Source organism: Leopardus geoffroyi, chromosome E3 (genome assembly GCF_018350155.1).
Source record: "Leopardus geoffroyi isolate Oge1 chromosome E3, O.geoffroyi_Oge1_pat1.0, whole genome shotgun sequence".
Lineage (NCBI taxonomy): Eukaryota > Metazoa > Chordata > Mammalia > Carnivora > Felidae > Leopardus > Leopardus geoffroyi.
Window position 1 is genome coordinate 29,991,255 of NC_059340.1, and position 16,097 is coordinate 30,007,351.

Genomic DNA, 16,097 nt, shown 5'->3' on the forward strand with positions numbered 1-16,097 from the left:
CCTCCTGGGGGCGGGCAGGCGTCCTCCACATGCGCTCCAGGGATCCCTCAGCTGGGGTGCAGGGTGCCTGAATGGGGACACATCTACTTGAGATTCAGACTCGCCCCCAGATCTGCTAGCCTCTTTTGGGAACACTCAGTGACAGCGCCAGCAGGCGCTTTTAGCCGGTCCTCCCAATTTTCTTCATCCCCCCCCCCCCACCCCCCATGCGCAAACTGTACAAGCAGGAGCAGCGTCCAGACTGGTTCCCAGCCCTGGTGGCCACCTCTTGGTGGCCCCGAACCTGCCTGGGGATGACCGGAGTCCCTTGGAAGCCCCAGGTTTGAAACTGGACAGACAAGCTCTGTTCCCAAGAACTCCCCAAATACCAACCCACTTTCAGGCCAAAAAATAAAGTTGTGTTTTCCGCCCTCCCTGTTCCAATGCACTCTGTTGCTGTTTTCACAGCCGCTGGCCACCGGCTCTGGGAGATGTTCTGGAAATTGGAGGTGGGGCATTGAGGGTCCCCCTCTCCACCCGGCAAAGATCTGGCCCCTGGGGTGACACCCCACTCCATAAGCTACATAAGGCTCCAGCCTTAAGGGGGACCCTCCCCTACAGCTCAGCCCCTCCTGAAATCTTCCCCACCTGCAGCCCTTGCCCAGGAACCCCCTGATCATCATGCAAGTGTCCCCTCTCGCCCAGACAGGGTCCAAATAACTGAGACATGACTTGTCCCCTTCCACTGCCCAGCCTCTTTTCGAGTAACTCTGACGGGATCGAGAGCCTCCCAGGATCATAAAAAATGTATTTGCTGTCCTCTGTTGGCCGACATGTGTCACACTCAGAAAATATATCACCCAACCCAGTGGGCCCTCCTTATGCCATCAAGGGGGTCCCAGGGACCCCAACCAGAGGGAGTGAGCCAGGCAGAATCCTCTATTCCTTCTCTCCCAGGTGCACCCCTATCTCCTGCCCCCACTTTGCAGGGAGGAGGGGGTCCTCATTTGCAGCCACTGCACAGGCCTTTGACCCACTGGTTTGTGACTGAAGTCCCTTCTCCCTCACTGGGCTCTAATTCCAGAAGCCTGGAGGACAGTGCTCAAGAAGAGGCCAGACAGGCTGTGTGTGTGTGTGTGTGTGTGTGTGTGTGTTGGCGTAGGGGTTCTCTGGGTTTACTCTGGGCCGAGGGACCCCTAGGGGATAGTATTTCTCATAGCAACTTGGAGGGGAATGTGACAGAAGAGGATAGGTCAAATGCCTCTTAAGGCAAAGGGCTGATCACTGATAATCATCAGTCCCCATTTCCTCCTGAGGCCCTACTGTGTGCCAAGCATGTGACATATACTAACTTACTGAGCTCTTCCCATTTTCCAGAGGAAAACACTGAGGCTTTGAGGTCAGTTGTTCCTTGGTCTAAAGCTTGCTTGCCCTCTTTGTGCCAGGCCCAGAGCTGACACTGGAGCCGCTGTGGCCAACAGGACGGGTCCCTGACCCCAACGAAGGCATCGTCTCCGGGAGAGGCCTGGGTCAGCAGCCAGTTACCATGCTGACCCCTGTGGTCCCGGACACGAGCTCTGGAGCCCAGCTACCTTGGGTCAGGACACCATGAGAGACCAAAGCTGGGCTGGGGGTGTCCACTGGGACCCCCCCCCCCCGGTCCCACTGGCGTGTGGTCTCCATGACTGGATACTGCCATGGGGAAGGACACGGGAGAGGCTGGACTCTCCCTGCTGGTGCTTCTCATCAGCTAGGTGACTCTGCCTGGGCCTCAGCTTCCTCATCTGCAAAGTGGGAGTTATTATTATTTTTTAAAGTTTATTTACTTAGAGAGAGAGAGAGAAAACACAAGCTGGGGAGGGGCAGAGAGAGACTCCCACGCAGGCTCCACATTGCCAGCACGGAGCCTGACAAGGGGCTCGAACTCACGAACTGTGAGATCGTGACCTGAGCGGAAATCCAGAGTCAGATGCTTAACTGACTGAGCCGCCCAGGTGCCCCTGTCAAGTGGGAGTTATAGAACCTGTCTTCTAGGACTTTCACAGGGATTCAGTGAGACAAATACCCTGGTAGGGGTATTTGGCTTTCTTTTTTTTTTTTTCATTTCTTCTTCTAAGTTTCTTCTTTTCATTTATTTTGTGTTTAAAAGTTGCAGGGTGAAGTACCACTAACAGAAAATCCGTCACAAAAACCTCCTAACAAGTGGAAAAAATAATCATCAGAAATGCCGCAAAAGTTGGCCCCGTTCACATATTTTCAGACTTTTACTGAGTATTTCCTCTGCTGCAAATTGGTTCTGTGACATTTATACAAGCATTTCCGGATGGCGCTGCGCGCTCCAGTTCATCACGGTCTCTCGCCCAAAGCTGAGAGTCCCCGGCTTCTGAAGGCAATACCTGCGGGCTCGGGAGACGGTCCATCTGAGGCGCCGCGGACGTTGCTCTGTTCCTTCACCTAAAGATGTTTCCAGGGAGGCGGTGTTCTTGCGTTTCCCCCTTCTCTTTGCTCTCACCTCCCCACAGCGTCAGAACGAGGTTTTGGAAATCCAAAACAGATTTCCTCTGTTTTTGCATTCATTCTTAGGGGCAGGGAACCCACTTGCCAAGTTCATAGGTAGCTCCACACTGAGAATGGGGTTTCGCCCAGAATTTTAGCAACCTTTGACCAAAGAAGGGCCTCTGAGTGAGTCTGCGAGATGGTTGGTTGTGCGTGGGATTATTACCTGGAGGAGGGGCTATTGGAGGAAAGAGGAAAGAGCTGGGGGCGGGGTGGGGGGTGTGGGCGTGGAGTCTGGGCAGCAGGTATGGCCTGTGCAAAGGCCGGACCGCTGGGGAGTGGAAATAGCTTCCTGGTGCCACAGCGGCACAGGCTCAGGGGCCTGGAGGGGCTGACCCCCACCCACGTCTGTGCACGGGGCCACAGGATTCTGGAAGCTCACACATCACCCCCGGTCCAGGCCCTCGGAGCTGGGTGCAGAAAGAAAATGCACGCTGTGTTGGGACCAGCAGGGCCTGGGGGCAAGACCCCCCAAAGGCAACCAGGGCCCTGCCTTTACCTTGGACTTTAAAAGCCCCCTAAAAGATGTCCCCCAATCCTTTTGAGGCCTGCTCTTGCCTGTTCTGGCTCAGCTGTCTGGGACTCAAGCTGGTGGCCAGGCTGAAATCCAGTTCAGCTCTGGAAGAGCCGCCAGACTCCGGAAAACACCCCACTCTCCAGCCGGAAGCCCCAGGGGCCCGCTCCGGCCCTTCTCCCAGGAAGGAGCCCCACCCGCACCCGAGTTTCTGGCCCCGAGCAGATGCCAAGGCCCAGGCCGGAAGTGCAAGGTGGCCACACCAGGCAGTAGGAGCCTCAGAGAAAAGGCCTGAATTCCTGCTACCCTGCCCTGTCTAGCCCCCACGGTAGGTGGGGCGAAATCAAGTTTTGTTAGAGAATGAATTAAAGAAAGAATGAAAAGTACTGGAAAGGAAGCAGCCGGGCTGGGGCCATAGTGACGTCCCATCTGTGAAAATGTCGAGGCTCCCAAGAGGGGGGAGAACAACAGGCCCTGTGTAGACCGAAAGATAAGCTGCCATTTGGTGAGACCGAGGGGTCTGTGGTTCCCAGTCTGCTGGTGACAAGCCCCTCGCCTGCTAGAGGCATCATGACACAGATGTGAGAGAGGCCGGTTAAGAAAGCCTTTGCAGGGGCGCCTGGGTGGCTCGGTCGGTTAAGCGTCCGACTTTGGCTCAGGTCATGATCTCACGGTCCGTGAGTTCGAGCCCCGCGTCGGGCTCTGTGCTGACCGCTCAGAGCCTGGAGCCTGTTTCAGATTCTTTGTCAACCTCTCTCTCTGACCCTCCCCCATTCATGCTCTGTCTCTCTCTGTCTCAAACATAAATAAACGTTAAAATTAAAAAAAAAAAAAAAAAAAGAAAGCCTTTGCAGGGCTCCTGGGTGGCTCAGTGGGTTAAGCGGCTGACTTCGGCTCAGGTCATGATCTCACGGTTCGTGAGTTCGAGCCGCACATCGGGCTCTCGGCTGTCAGCATGCAGCCCGCTTGGGAGCCTCTGTCCCCCCTCTCTCCGCCCCTCCCCTGCCTCTGTCTCAAAAATAAATAAACATTTGCAACGGAGAGAAAGCCAGAGATCAATCGGGCTGTGACCTGGGACAAGTCCTTGGCCCGCTGGAGTTGAGTTTCAGTTAGTTTCCTGATCGCCAACAACGGGGTTGTTAAAAGGATTAAATCGCCTGATTCACAAAGTGCTTGTTGGGGTCTGGCGCGGTGAGTGCTCAATAAATTGTAGCAAGGATCAGTCGCTATTAAGCGGGCTAGGAATAGATTCAAACGCCTGAGGGTTTCTCCCCTGTCTACTCTAAATTGTGGTTGGGGTCCCAGGCACCAGGGACTGGGGTGGGTGGGTCAGACTGACCCACGCGGGACCTGGTCCCCTAGAAATGCAGAGTCGGCTCCTTGGAATTTCAGCAGAGTGGCCAAGCTGTGTCAAGAAACTGGAAGATGAAGGAGTGGAGGGGGCGCCTGCGTCCGCATAGACCTGTCTGGAACCCGCGTGACAACGGACCTCGCGACGCCTCTCGGGCCGGCACCAACTTAAAAAGAAATGCTGTTGGATTTGAAGTATTTGACCAGAGGTGGTGACGGGCAGCCCACAGGCCAAGTGGAGCCCGCGGATGTGTTTCGTTTGGCCCGCAGACCATTTAAAATAATAATAATAAATTTGACTTGGTGGCCAACATTTTTAAATCAGGAAATTTCATATTTAAAAAATCCAGATTTCTGGCTTCTCTTTAAAAAAAAAAAAAATCAGATGATCAAAAGACTGGGCAACGCGGGGCCGCATTCCCACAGGGCAACAGGCGGCTGGAGCAGGACAGTGGGACCCAGTATCAGTCAGGGAAGGCTAGCTGTGTGACGAGCCCAAACTTTCAGTGGCTGACCACAATACAGTTTCATTTCTTGGTCATATTATCACAGCCCAAGGAGTGGGGAGCACGGGGATCCACAAGTTCTCGAGGAACCGGGGCGCCTCTTCTTTCATGGCTCTCGTATCTTCTAGGACTTCCTTCTTTCTCCGTGAACTGGGAAGACGGTGAAGGAGCCTCCAGGGAAAGCAAAGCAACTAAGTGCATCGGCTAGGAAGTGTCCCACGCCAGTGGAAACCAGTCATGAGGCCCAGCAGGCACCTAAGGGGGCTGTGAGTTGTGGTGCCTGGCTCAGAGACCAGGAGGAAAAGGCAGCTTATGAACGCCAGCATCTCTGTTTCAGGTGACCGTCCCCGATGCTTCCTCAGCTCAGTCATGGAAGTTCTCTTCTCATGGTCTTTCCTCACCCCTCTGCCACTCAGCTCTTTGGCTCAGAGGAAACGACCCGTCTTTGGTCAGAGAATAATCATGTGATACAATCCCCACCAATGAGACAAGATGGATTTGGATGCGATGCCTGGAACTGCAGCAGCCATTTTGGGCCAGCGTTGGGGTGAAACCAACATACTGCTGGCAGAGAAGAGAGATGGTGGAAGGAACCTGTGTCCCGAGTGGCCGCATGTCATTGCTCAAGAAATCAGCTGAGAAACCCACCCTACCTCTCGTAGTAGTACCCCCTGGTAAATGCATAATAAATTTCCTTATTTTTGAAGGCAGTTTAAGCCAGGGGAGCTGCTGTTCCTTGCAGAAAAAAGTACGCAAAGTGCTAAGGCCATATAGTTTTTTTTTTTTTTTAATTTTTTTTCTCAACGTTTATTTATTTTTGGGACACAGAGAGACAGAGCATGAACGAGGGAGGGGCAGACAGAGAGGGAGACACAGAATCGGAAGCAGGCTCCAGGTTCTGAGCCATCAGCCCAGAGCCCGGTGCGGGGCTCGAACTCACAGACCGCGAGATCGTGACCTGGCTGAAGTCGGACGCTTAACCGACTGCGCCACCCAGGCGCCCCAAGGCCATATAGTTTTTGCCTGGCTGGATTCACTTAGGTCAGCTGCCTGGCCATATAGATATTTGGGTTTTGACCCCTTGACTTAAAATTCTTTCTTTTTTAATGCAAAGCTTGGCCACCCCAAGCTTTATGGCCTGAAATAGAAATTTCTGAGTGTCTACCACTGGAGAATGCGATGTGCAATTTTCAGTGCTGCCTGGGACAACAGGGTCCCATCCAGGGCCTGAATCTCCACCTGCAGCCTTGTGAGTAAGGACTTGACATGCCCGTCAGGGTAATGGGTGAGGGGACCAGGGAACCTAGACAGGGGAGGGATACATTAGAAAGGGACAGAGAGTCTGAGAAAGAGAACGGATCGTGTAGGTGACAAGGGGAGAGCTGGTCAGAGGAGAGTCACCCCAGCTGGGTTGGGACAGCGTTGGGGAGAGGCCAGAGGCAGCTTCCTATGAGATGGGCCAGCAAAGAGAAAGTAGAATTCTTAAAGCCATGGAGTTGGGTTGTTGGAGTGTCTCCCCACTCATGCTGGCTCTGGTATCTTCTGGAGGCCCACAGGGGAGCTTTAAAGGGCTGTTCAGTCCCTCTGGAGTGTGACCTTGGAATGCCACATTCCGCAAATGTCTGCATAAATCTGAGTCAGAGAAGGCTGGTTCAGGAAAAGGCCCAGGGATGGGCCATTTCTGCCTCTGCCCACGTGTCTCCAACCCTACCCCATGCCATTCCATCCTCTGGACCCTGGGGACAGTACCTCCTCTCTCTTCTCAATTATGCCATCTGTAAAGTGCACATCATTTATGTGCCAGGCTCTGAGCTAGGTGGCCTGATGTGGGTTAGACCACACTAGACCCACTTTTTTTTTTTAATTTTTTAAAAAAATGTTTATTTTTGAGAGAGACAGACACAGAATGCGAGTGGGTTAGGGGCAGAGAGAGAGGGAGACACAGAATCGGAAGCAGGCTCCAGGCTCTGAGCTGTCAGCACAGAGCCTGTCGCGGGGCTCGAGCTCAGGAGCCGTGAGATCATGACCTGAGCCGAAGTCGGCCGCCCAACCGACGGAGCCACCCAGGCGCCCGCCCACCTTTTTTTTTTTTTTTTGCCTGTAATTGGGAGGTATTTCAGGCTGACCCAAAACAATAGAGAATAATTTTTTTAAGTTTATTTATTTATTTTGAGAAAGAGAGAGAGAGAGCAGGGGAGGGGCAGAGAGGGAGAGAGAGAGAATCCCAAACAGGCTCCATACCAGCAGTGCTGAGCCAGACGCGGGGCTCGAACTCATGACCCATGAGATCATGACCCGAGCCGAAACCAAGAGTCTGATGCTTAACCGACTGAGCCACCCGGGTGCCCCAAAACAATAGAGGATAAGTTAATAGACGCCCATAGACTACCACCTATGGTGGCTTAATTAATACGTAAGTCAAATAAATCAAATCGAGATTCACTCAACACCCCTCGTGTGCCCTTTCTCCCTCTCGGCCACCTCGGACATCCCCACGGACAACGCCGTCCTGAATGTAGACGTCATCACATGCAGGCCTGTCTGTATAACTACAAGACGTTTGCTCTGTGCAACCTGCAAGATGTTTGCTCTGTATAAATGGTACCGAGATGCCTCCTCGTTCCCTGCCTGCCTTGTGTCTTGCTCCACGTTTTGTGTGCCTAATCCACGGAGTTGGATGGAGTTAGGGTTTATTTATTTGAACTGGCTGAGCTTAATTCTCTTCCATGCGCACTCCACAGTTTGCTTTTCTCTTTTCCTGGAGGGACACTTCGCCCTTCCCAGCAACGCTGCTCTGAACAGCCTAGTGTAGACGAATTTCCGCACGGTGTACGGGCCAGAGCGGAGAGGCTGGATCTCACCGAACACGAGATTTTTGGAAACGTGGTGGCTCTTAGCCCGGCATGGCCTCTCGGAGTCCTTGTTGTCTTAGACCCAGAAGGTCTCACACATTCACACACCCTGTCTGGCTCCCCTGGGCATCCGAGCTTTCGACCTCTGGTCTCGTGGGAAATGCATTGGGCATGCAAGGAGGTAATTGTAATGATTTGTGCTAGGTGCTGTGAAAGCAAGAGACTCCAGGCACTGGTGCTGCATCGAGGAAATAGCAACTCCAACTGACGAGTTCAGGAATGATTCAAAATCATAGTTAAGTTAGGCGAAGTTTTGTGGTATGAGTAGGAGTTTTCCAGGAAGCTGGAGGTGGAGAAAGGCCATGATAGGTAGAGGGAACAGCCTAAGTGCAGGCCCAGAGGACTCAGGAACAAGTCGAATTGAAGGAATAAGAAAGGCTGCTGTAAAACACTGAAGAGCACGGGGGAGATCGGTAGGACACTTGGGGCCCAGAATGCCATGCTAAGGAGGTGGGATTTATCCTGGTGGTGGTGGGCATATGGTGAAGGATGGAACGATAAGAGTGGCACGTTCACTGGTGTTTTCGAGAGAGGTCAGGTGACAGTGGAAGAAGCGTGGAAGAGAGACAAGACTGAAAGCAAAGGAAACCAGGCGGGAGTCTACTGCAATGGTCCAAGCACCAGTCATCAAAGAAGAAATGGAACGGTGAAGGTCTAAAGCAACACACAGGAGGTGACTGGCGAGAGTTTAGGCGCTGACCAACTGGATGAGCAGGGGAGGAAGGAGGGGTGAGTCAAGGGTTGGGGTAGGCAGAATAACGGTCTCCCAAATATGCCCACGCTTTAATCCCTAGAACCTATGAACATGTTGTGTTTTGTGGCAAAAAGGACTTTGAGGATGTAATTAATGTCATAGATTTTATTTAATGTTTATTTATTTTTGAGATAGAGAGAGACAGAGCATGAGCAGGGGAGGGGCAGAGAGAGAGGGAGACACAGAATCCGAAGCAGGCTCCAGGCTGTGAGTTGTCAGCACAGAGCCCGACGCAGGGCTCGAACTCGCAGACCGCGAGATCATGACCTGAGCTGAAGTCAGATACTTAAGAGACTGAGCCACCCAGGCGCCCCCTAGAGTCATAGACGTTTAAATAGGAGGATTAGACTGGATTATCTATTGAGATTGAGGCGGGCCCAGTCTCAGACCAGGAGCCCCTTCCAAGCAGAGAACTTTCTTTGGCTTGCATGAGAAAGAGGCAGAAGGCGAAGTAAGATTTGAAATGTGCGGATGTCAGGACACACACGTGCAGGGACTGGAGAGGGGCCTCGAGGCGCCACGGAAACAGAGCCCCGTCCTACCCACGCGAGGAACTGAATGTGGCCACCAAGCTGCGTAAGCGTGGGAGCGGATTCATCCGGAGCCTCCTGATAATAGCCCAGCCGGGCAGCACCTTGACTTGAGGCTTGTGGGAGACCCAGAACCAACCTGGGCTTCGGACCCGCAGAAACGGAAAGATTAGCCAACGGGGCGGTTTTAGGTCGCTAGGGTTGCGGTAAGGTGGTACAGAGGCGGGAGGAAAGGGTCGCGAGCATGGGTTCTGGGTTTGTCGCTGGCCTGCGGGCAGCTGTCCCCGTGGACCTTGTGGGGACTTGGATGGAAACTAGATCTCCGTGTTCCTCATCAGACTCTTCCTGTGTTAATTATCTGTTCCTGCAGCAGCAAGATTACCAGGAACTTGGCAACTTGAGGCCACAGGCATTTATTGTCTCCCAGTCTGCACGCGGCTCCGCTGGGTCCTCTGCGAGGCTGCAGTCCGGGCTGGGCTCTCTTCTCGGTGCTCAGCCGGCGGCTTCCTCGGTTTGGGCTGCTGTAACAGGAGACCACAGACTGGGGGCAGGGGGTGCTTAAACAGCACACTGTTATCTCTCACTCTTCTGGCCGGGAAGTCCAAGATCAGGGTGCTGGGAGATTCGGTGTCCGGTGAGGGCTCATTTCCTGGCTTGCCGACGGCCTTCTTGTCCTCACAGGGTGGAGAGCGACCGAGCTCTCGTGCCCCGTCCTTTTTTTTTTTATAAGGCATTAATTCCACTGCAAGGGCCTCAACCGCAAGACCTCATCCTGTCCCAATTACCCCCCAAAAGGCCTAACTCTTAGGAGTAATACCATCACACTGGGGATTAGGGCTTCGACATACGGACTGGGGGAGGCGGAGAGTAGGCGTGAGCTACAAACCTTCAAGCCCAGAGCAACCGGAAGGACTCATTTTCTTCCCTTTTTTTTTTTTAAAGTTTTATTTATTTATATATTAAAAAAACATTGTTTTAATGTTTATTTTTTGAGAGAGAGAGAGAGAGAGAGACAGAGAATGAGCAGGGGAGGAGCAGAGAGAGAGGGAGACACAGAATCGGAAGCAGGCTCCAGGCTCTGAGCTGTCAGCCCAGAGCCCGACACGGGGCTCGAACTCACAAACCGCGAGATCATGACCTGAGCCGAAGTCGGACGCTTAACCGACTGAGACATCCAGGCGCCCATATGTATGTATCTATGTATGTATGTATGTATGTATGTATGTATGTATTTATTTGTTCATGTATTTATTTTTCAGAGAGAGAGCCCAAGCAGGGGAGGGGCACAGAGAGAGAGAGGGGACACAGGATCCAAAGCCGGCTCTGCACAGACAGCAGAGGGCCTGGCGCGGGGCCTGAACCCACGAACCGCGAGATCATGACCTGAGCCAAAGGCAGATGCTTCACCGACTGAGCCACCCAGGCGCCCCGGGACTCCCTTCCGAGTCCCTACGGCTGCTGACAATTCAGTCCCTCGTGGCCTGTTGGACTGAGAGCTTCGATTTCTTGCCATGTTGTTGGCCGGCTTCCGTTCCTTGCCGTGTGGACCTCCCCAGCACGGCCGCGCGTGTCCTTGAAGCAGCCAGAGAGCGTCTGCTATCCAGATGGGTGCTGCCGTCTTATGCAACATAATCAGAGAAGTGACATCACGTCACCTGTGCCGTATCCCGCAGGGCACAGTCGTCCCACTTAAGAAGAAGGGAAGACATGGGGTGTGAACAGCAGAAGGCAAGAATCGCTCAGGATATTGTCAGAGTCTGTCCGCCAACGCTTCTCAAAGGAAGGTACGGGGTTTCTTTTCTGGGGGTGTTTCAAGAATTGTGAGGGATTTTGCAGCCCGCCCGGCCTGGAGTTCAAGGGTTCTTTTTTTTTTTACCCACGGTAAGCCAAAACCCAGGTCTGCTCACCTGGGTTCGAAGGGCCAGGCAGGGACGGGAGGGAACAGACTCACGGGCAGCGTTCTTTGTGGGCCGGCCTGGTGGTTTGCTAAGCAAAACTCAAGTTGATATGACATAAACAACGTCTGCTGCCTCCAGGGGCCTGCCACAATATTTTCTTTTAAGTGCTACTCGTGCCTGAAATACGCTTCTGGTTTTGAAATGTGGTTCTCCACTCATGCACGGCTACAAATCACTGACTCTCTTATTAAGAGCGCCGTTTTTTATTCTTTACTGGAAGTTTGCAAAGCACATGACGTCATTCCAGATGGGAGACACGCCAGGGCAGTGGGCTGGAGGCCTCTCCTTGGAGGGGGTCACTTTGGAAGACAAGAGTGAGCTTTTTCTTGTTTTAATGTTATTTATTTTACAGAGGGAAAGACAGAACACGAGTGGGGGAGGGGCAGAGAACGAGGGAGGCACAGAATCCCAAGCAGGCTCCAGGCTCTGAGCCGTCAGCACAGAGCCCGACGTGGGGCTCGAACCCAGGAACTGTGAGATCATGACCTGAGCCAAAGTCAGAAGCTCAATCGACTGAGCCACCCAGGTGCCCCAAGAGGGAGCTTTTTCCCTGAAAACTTGGCATCTCATCGATGCAGGACCAGCCCTGTGTGAATGCCTGTGCTCTCCAGAGCCCTGGCATCTGTTTACTCTTTATATTTTCTCTTTTTTTCCCGTTGTTAAGTTTGTAAGTTTTTGCTGCCAAAACAGTGCCTCCAGAAGTAACACAGCTTCCCTTCCTGAGGCCATGATAATAGGAAAAAAAAAATTGGTCCTTTGCTCTGTAATCCCTCTGTACCCCTCACCCCACCTGCACGTCTTCATGATCAACAGCAGGACATGGAGACTTCTGCATGGGATGTGGATGTTCTGGAACATTCTGAGAAGCCAACATAAAAACCTCTGTGTATGGGGCACCTGGGCGGCTCAGTTGGTTAAGCGTCTGACTTGGGCTCAGGTCATAATCTCACGGTTCGTGAGTTCGAGCCCTGCATCGGGCTCTGTGCTGATGGCTCAGAGCCTGGAGCCTGCTTCGGATTCTGTGTCTCCGGCTCTCTCTCTCTCTCTCTCTCTCTGCCCCTCCCCCGCTCACTCTCTGTCTCAAAAGTAAACATTAAAAAAATTTTTTTTTAAAATCTATGTGTATGGATAAATATGCTTATTTATAAGCATATCAGCTAACGTTACCGCTATACAAGATGGACAAATTCTAGAGATCTGTACAACCTAGCGCCTATTGTTAACAATTCTCTTAAGGGGCCAGATCTCACGTTGTGTTCTCAGACACACAAAAGAGCAAAAGGACACAGGAAACTTGGAAGTGATGGTATGTCTCTCACCTTGAATGTGCTGATGATTTCCCAGGTGTGTGCCTATGTCCAAACTCATCAAATTCTATACATTTCAGTATGTGCGGGGGTTTATTTGGTTATCAGTTATACCTCAATAAAGCTGTAAAACCACCTCCCCCAAATGGGGCACAGCTTTTCTTACTAAATGAATCTCCAGGTCCATAAATCAATCCTTCCTTTTCATGGCGGCCCATGACGCCAGGGTATGGATGGATTGCCTTTTCAAGTCCTGGTTGGTGGATGTTTACAATGTTGTCATCAGAAAGCCTCCATCACATGAGAACCAAGTGAGTGTGTGCCAGTCCAATTATAGAATGGGAGAAACTGAGGCCCACAGAGATTAAGTGGAGGGTCCATGGCTCCCCCCCCCAGGTTCTGGTAGATTCCCCCAGCGGAGAGAAACCATGGCGGCCCTGCTATTTCACGCTGCTGCCACACGGTGTCACTGTTGAAGCTTGCTCCCCGTGCAGCCTCTGCTAACAAACAGCCCCTCCTAGCTACCACCAGGAACCTGGGCTCCCTCTTTGCCTTCAGAATTCTTATTTCACCTACTTCTGTCACTGACCATCGTGATCTCTCCTTACAGAGCTCCCTGTGCAAACCCGCCTTTTCCCCAGTGGTCAAGTTGTCACAGAACAAGCACAGCGGACTTCAAGCTGACTTTCAGAAATTCACAGACAAGTTACGGGAACCCAAACATGGCTTTACAGATTCAGGAGCGCAAGTGGTTCAAACCAACACACAATGGCTTGCTTATTCAGACACACCATCAGCTTTACCCACTTCCGTGAAAAGAGGACCCAAACTCAGAATTTGGCTCCCTAGTGTCTGATTCGGCAGCCTGCACCCAGCCGGTTTCACAGCTCCGTGGTATCCCCAGATTTCCAGCAGAGGTGATGATTTTGAGATTCATGTGTAGTCTTCCAGGCTTAAAAACAAAAAACCGGGGCACCTGGGTGGCTCAGTCAGTTAAGGGTCAGACTCCTGATCTCAGCTCAGGTCATGATCTCACCTTTCATGAGTTCGAGCCCCACATTGGGCTCTGTGCTGACGGTGGGGAGCCTGCTTGGGATTCTCTCTTTTTCCTTCTCTCTCTGTCCCTCCCTCACTTGTGCGGGCCCTCTCTCTCAAAATAAATAAATAAACTTAAAAACAAACAAACAAAAAACAGCAAGCACTTCCCCACACATAAATATATACCCTTAGTTTTGTTCAATTTTTTTTTTTGGAAAAATGGTACCTACAGCACATTTTGTAACTTGCCTTTTCCTGAAGCCCATTCATCATGTGGGGCAAAGGAGGGTGGGCAGGGTAGGGACAGTTTTGGGGGGTGGTGAGAATGGGTGTTTTCCTAGGATGATGGCACTGAGTGAGGCTTTACTCTTTGGAGAGAAGGACAGGAAATATGTGTGGACTACTAACGTCCTCCCACCGATACTGGCCTAACTGAGGGGGGCGGGGCGGGGGGGGGAGTGTGGTTTTTTGTTGTTGTTTAATGGAAGGAACCTAAGTGCTCCTTTGTGACACTTTTTTTTTTTTTTTTTTTTTTTTTTTTTTTTTTTTTAGAAAGAGAATGCAGGGGAGGGGCAGAGTGAAAGGGAGACACAGAATCTGAAGTAGGCTCCAGGCTCTGAGCAGTCAGCACAGAGCCTGACTCAGGGCTCGAACCCACGAACCACAAGATCGTGACTTGAGCAGAAGTCAGATGCTTAACCCACTGAGCCACCCAGACACCCCTGTGGCACTTCTTTAAAAAGAAATGAATGACTGCTCCAGGCGAGAGAAGACAACAATCATGATCTGTCTTAATTCTGGATCATTCTAACTCGCCTGCCTCCTAATAGGTTATCTTTGGGTTTGTGGGCTCTGGAGAGATTCTGGAAAAAAAAAAAAAATTCTGCACGTGATACAATCATCTCCTATTAAATCTAAACAGTGTGAAAGTTTTCAGGATAAGAAGTGAAGGAATCCTTTGCACAGATCTCCGACTGGCCAGCTGTTAATTTGATGTGGATCCTTCTACCCTCTGCCCAGTCAGGGAGGGCGGGGCCCAGCCACAGGAGCGTCACCCAGCCGCAAGTTAGAAATGCAGGGTCTCGGCTCCACTAAAGAACGAGAACCTGTCTTTTAAGGCGACCCCCGGGGCGAAGAGAGCTTCTAGGTGTGGTCTGGCAGCATCAGGGCCACGTGGGGGGTAGTCAGGCCGCATCTCGGATTTACCGAATATGCAGAAGCCCCGGAGGTGGGGCCCAGCGATCGGTGCTTAACAAGCCAGGGGATGCTGAGGAAGGCCGACGACTGTGACAGCCGCTGCTGTGGAGTCGGGGACTCTCAGCCCCTGGCCGCTGCGGCTAGGCTCCTCGCTCCCCATCGCATCCCCCAGGCGCCCTCCCTCCAATCCGAGAGAGCCCGCCCCGATGTGGCTCGGTCACCGAGGTACCCCAAGAGTCCAGCTCCACCACGTATCCACCAGGAGCTCCGTTAACGCTCCCTTCGATTAGGAATCTCGGGCCGATCCGGGTTTCCCCGAGGAGGTCAAGCTGGTTTTCAGAGGGCACAAAACCCCCGCGGGTCGAGGCCACTGCACGCGTGGTTAAATGCATTCGAGCAGCCCCGCGGTGCATCCTTTCGTGATGCGAAGAAAACAGGTTCCCTGTGACCCCAGCTCCGTTTCCCGGGGCCGCTTCCACGGCCGGTCCGTCTGGCAGCACACAAACGCCTACAGCTGGCCAGACGTCCATTTCACAGAAGGGCAAACGGAGGCTCAGGCGGGTCTAGGTCGTCACGTCAGAACGGCTCTAGGTCTGGGCAGGATTTCCTCTCTTCATGCAGTGCCTGCAACGGATTTCTTTTTAAAAATAGCAAGCCAGCCAGCAGCTGCCTCTGGGTGTGGGCCCGGCATCAGGCAACGGCAGTCCTCTCATTAGAGAGGATAAAATTGGACTTTCAAGTTCAGGGGAAAAGCTTAGCGGCTCTCGAGTCGAGTGCCAGCAGCTGTGGGGTTTTTGCCGGGGGCCACGGTTTCTGGAGGCCCCTCCGCTTCCCGCGGGGGGCGGCAGGGGGCGCCGTCCGCGGGGAGCGCCGCCCGGAGCGGGCAGAGTTTGCGGACTTGCCGAGGCCGGACCACCCAGACGCTCACCTCCTGCGAGGGCGGGAGCAGAGCTTGGAGCCACACGAGGTGAAAACAGTTGGCCGGCTCCGCACCCATCTGCACCCAGGGGCGAGGCTCTCTGCGCGGCAGGCGGGCGGGGGCCTCTCCGGGGGCCAGCTCTTGAAAAGTGGTCCCAACCCTAAAAAGTCTCGCCGCTAGGGAGGCTCACGCCAGGCACGGACGGGGTTCGAACCCGTGATCTTCGGTTTACGAGACCGACGCCTTACCACTTGGCCACCGCGCCTGCGTTAGAATGGCGGCTCCGCGAGCCTCTATCCTGGCGTCGCTCCCGTGAGCTCGCCCCGCGGGCACGAGCGCGAGCGCGCCCGCTCGGCCCCCGCGGGGCCCCGCCCCCTCCCTGCGGCGGGAGGGGCGGGGCTCCAGCGGGCGCGCGCCGGACGCTCTCAGCAGACTCCAGGCGGCCGACCCGCTGGGCTTGGAGGGTAATCCGGTCCGCGCGTGTGGCGGGGTCCCGGAGTCCCCACGGCCACGGCAGGAGGCGTGTCTGGAGCTCCGGAGTCGGCGGAGCAGTTGTCGGGTTCTCAGTGCCTAGTGT

General features: G+C 53.3%; 1 long non-coding RNA gene and 1 other non-coding gene across 2 annotated transcripts; one reads left to right on the top strand and one right to left on the bottom strand.

Moving 5' to 3' along the window:
• Positions 1 to 10,479: 10,479 nt before the first annotated feature.
• On the top strand, positions 10,480 to 13,362 carry LOC123589411. Its single transcript, XR_006708317.1, has 3 exons — positions 10,480 to 10,885; positions 12,593 to 12,677; positions 12,977 to 13,362. It is a non-coding gene; the product is annotated as an uncharacterized LOC123589411 (long non-coding RNA).
• A 2,351-nt stretch (positions 13,363 to 15,713) lies between these two features.
• TRNAT-CGU lies at positions 15,714 to 15,785 on the bottom strand. The gene has a single exon. It is a non-coding gene; the product is annotated as a tRNA-Thr (tRNA).
• Positions 15,786 to 16,097: the final 312 nt, after the last annotated feature.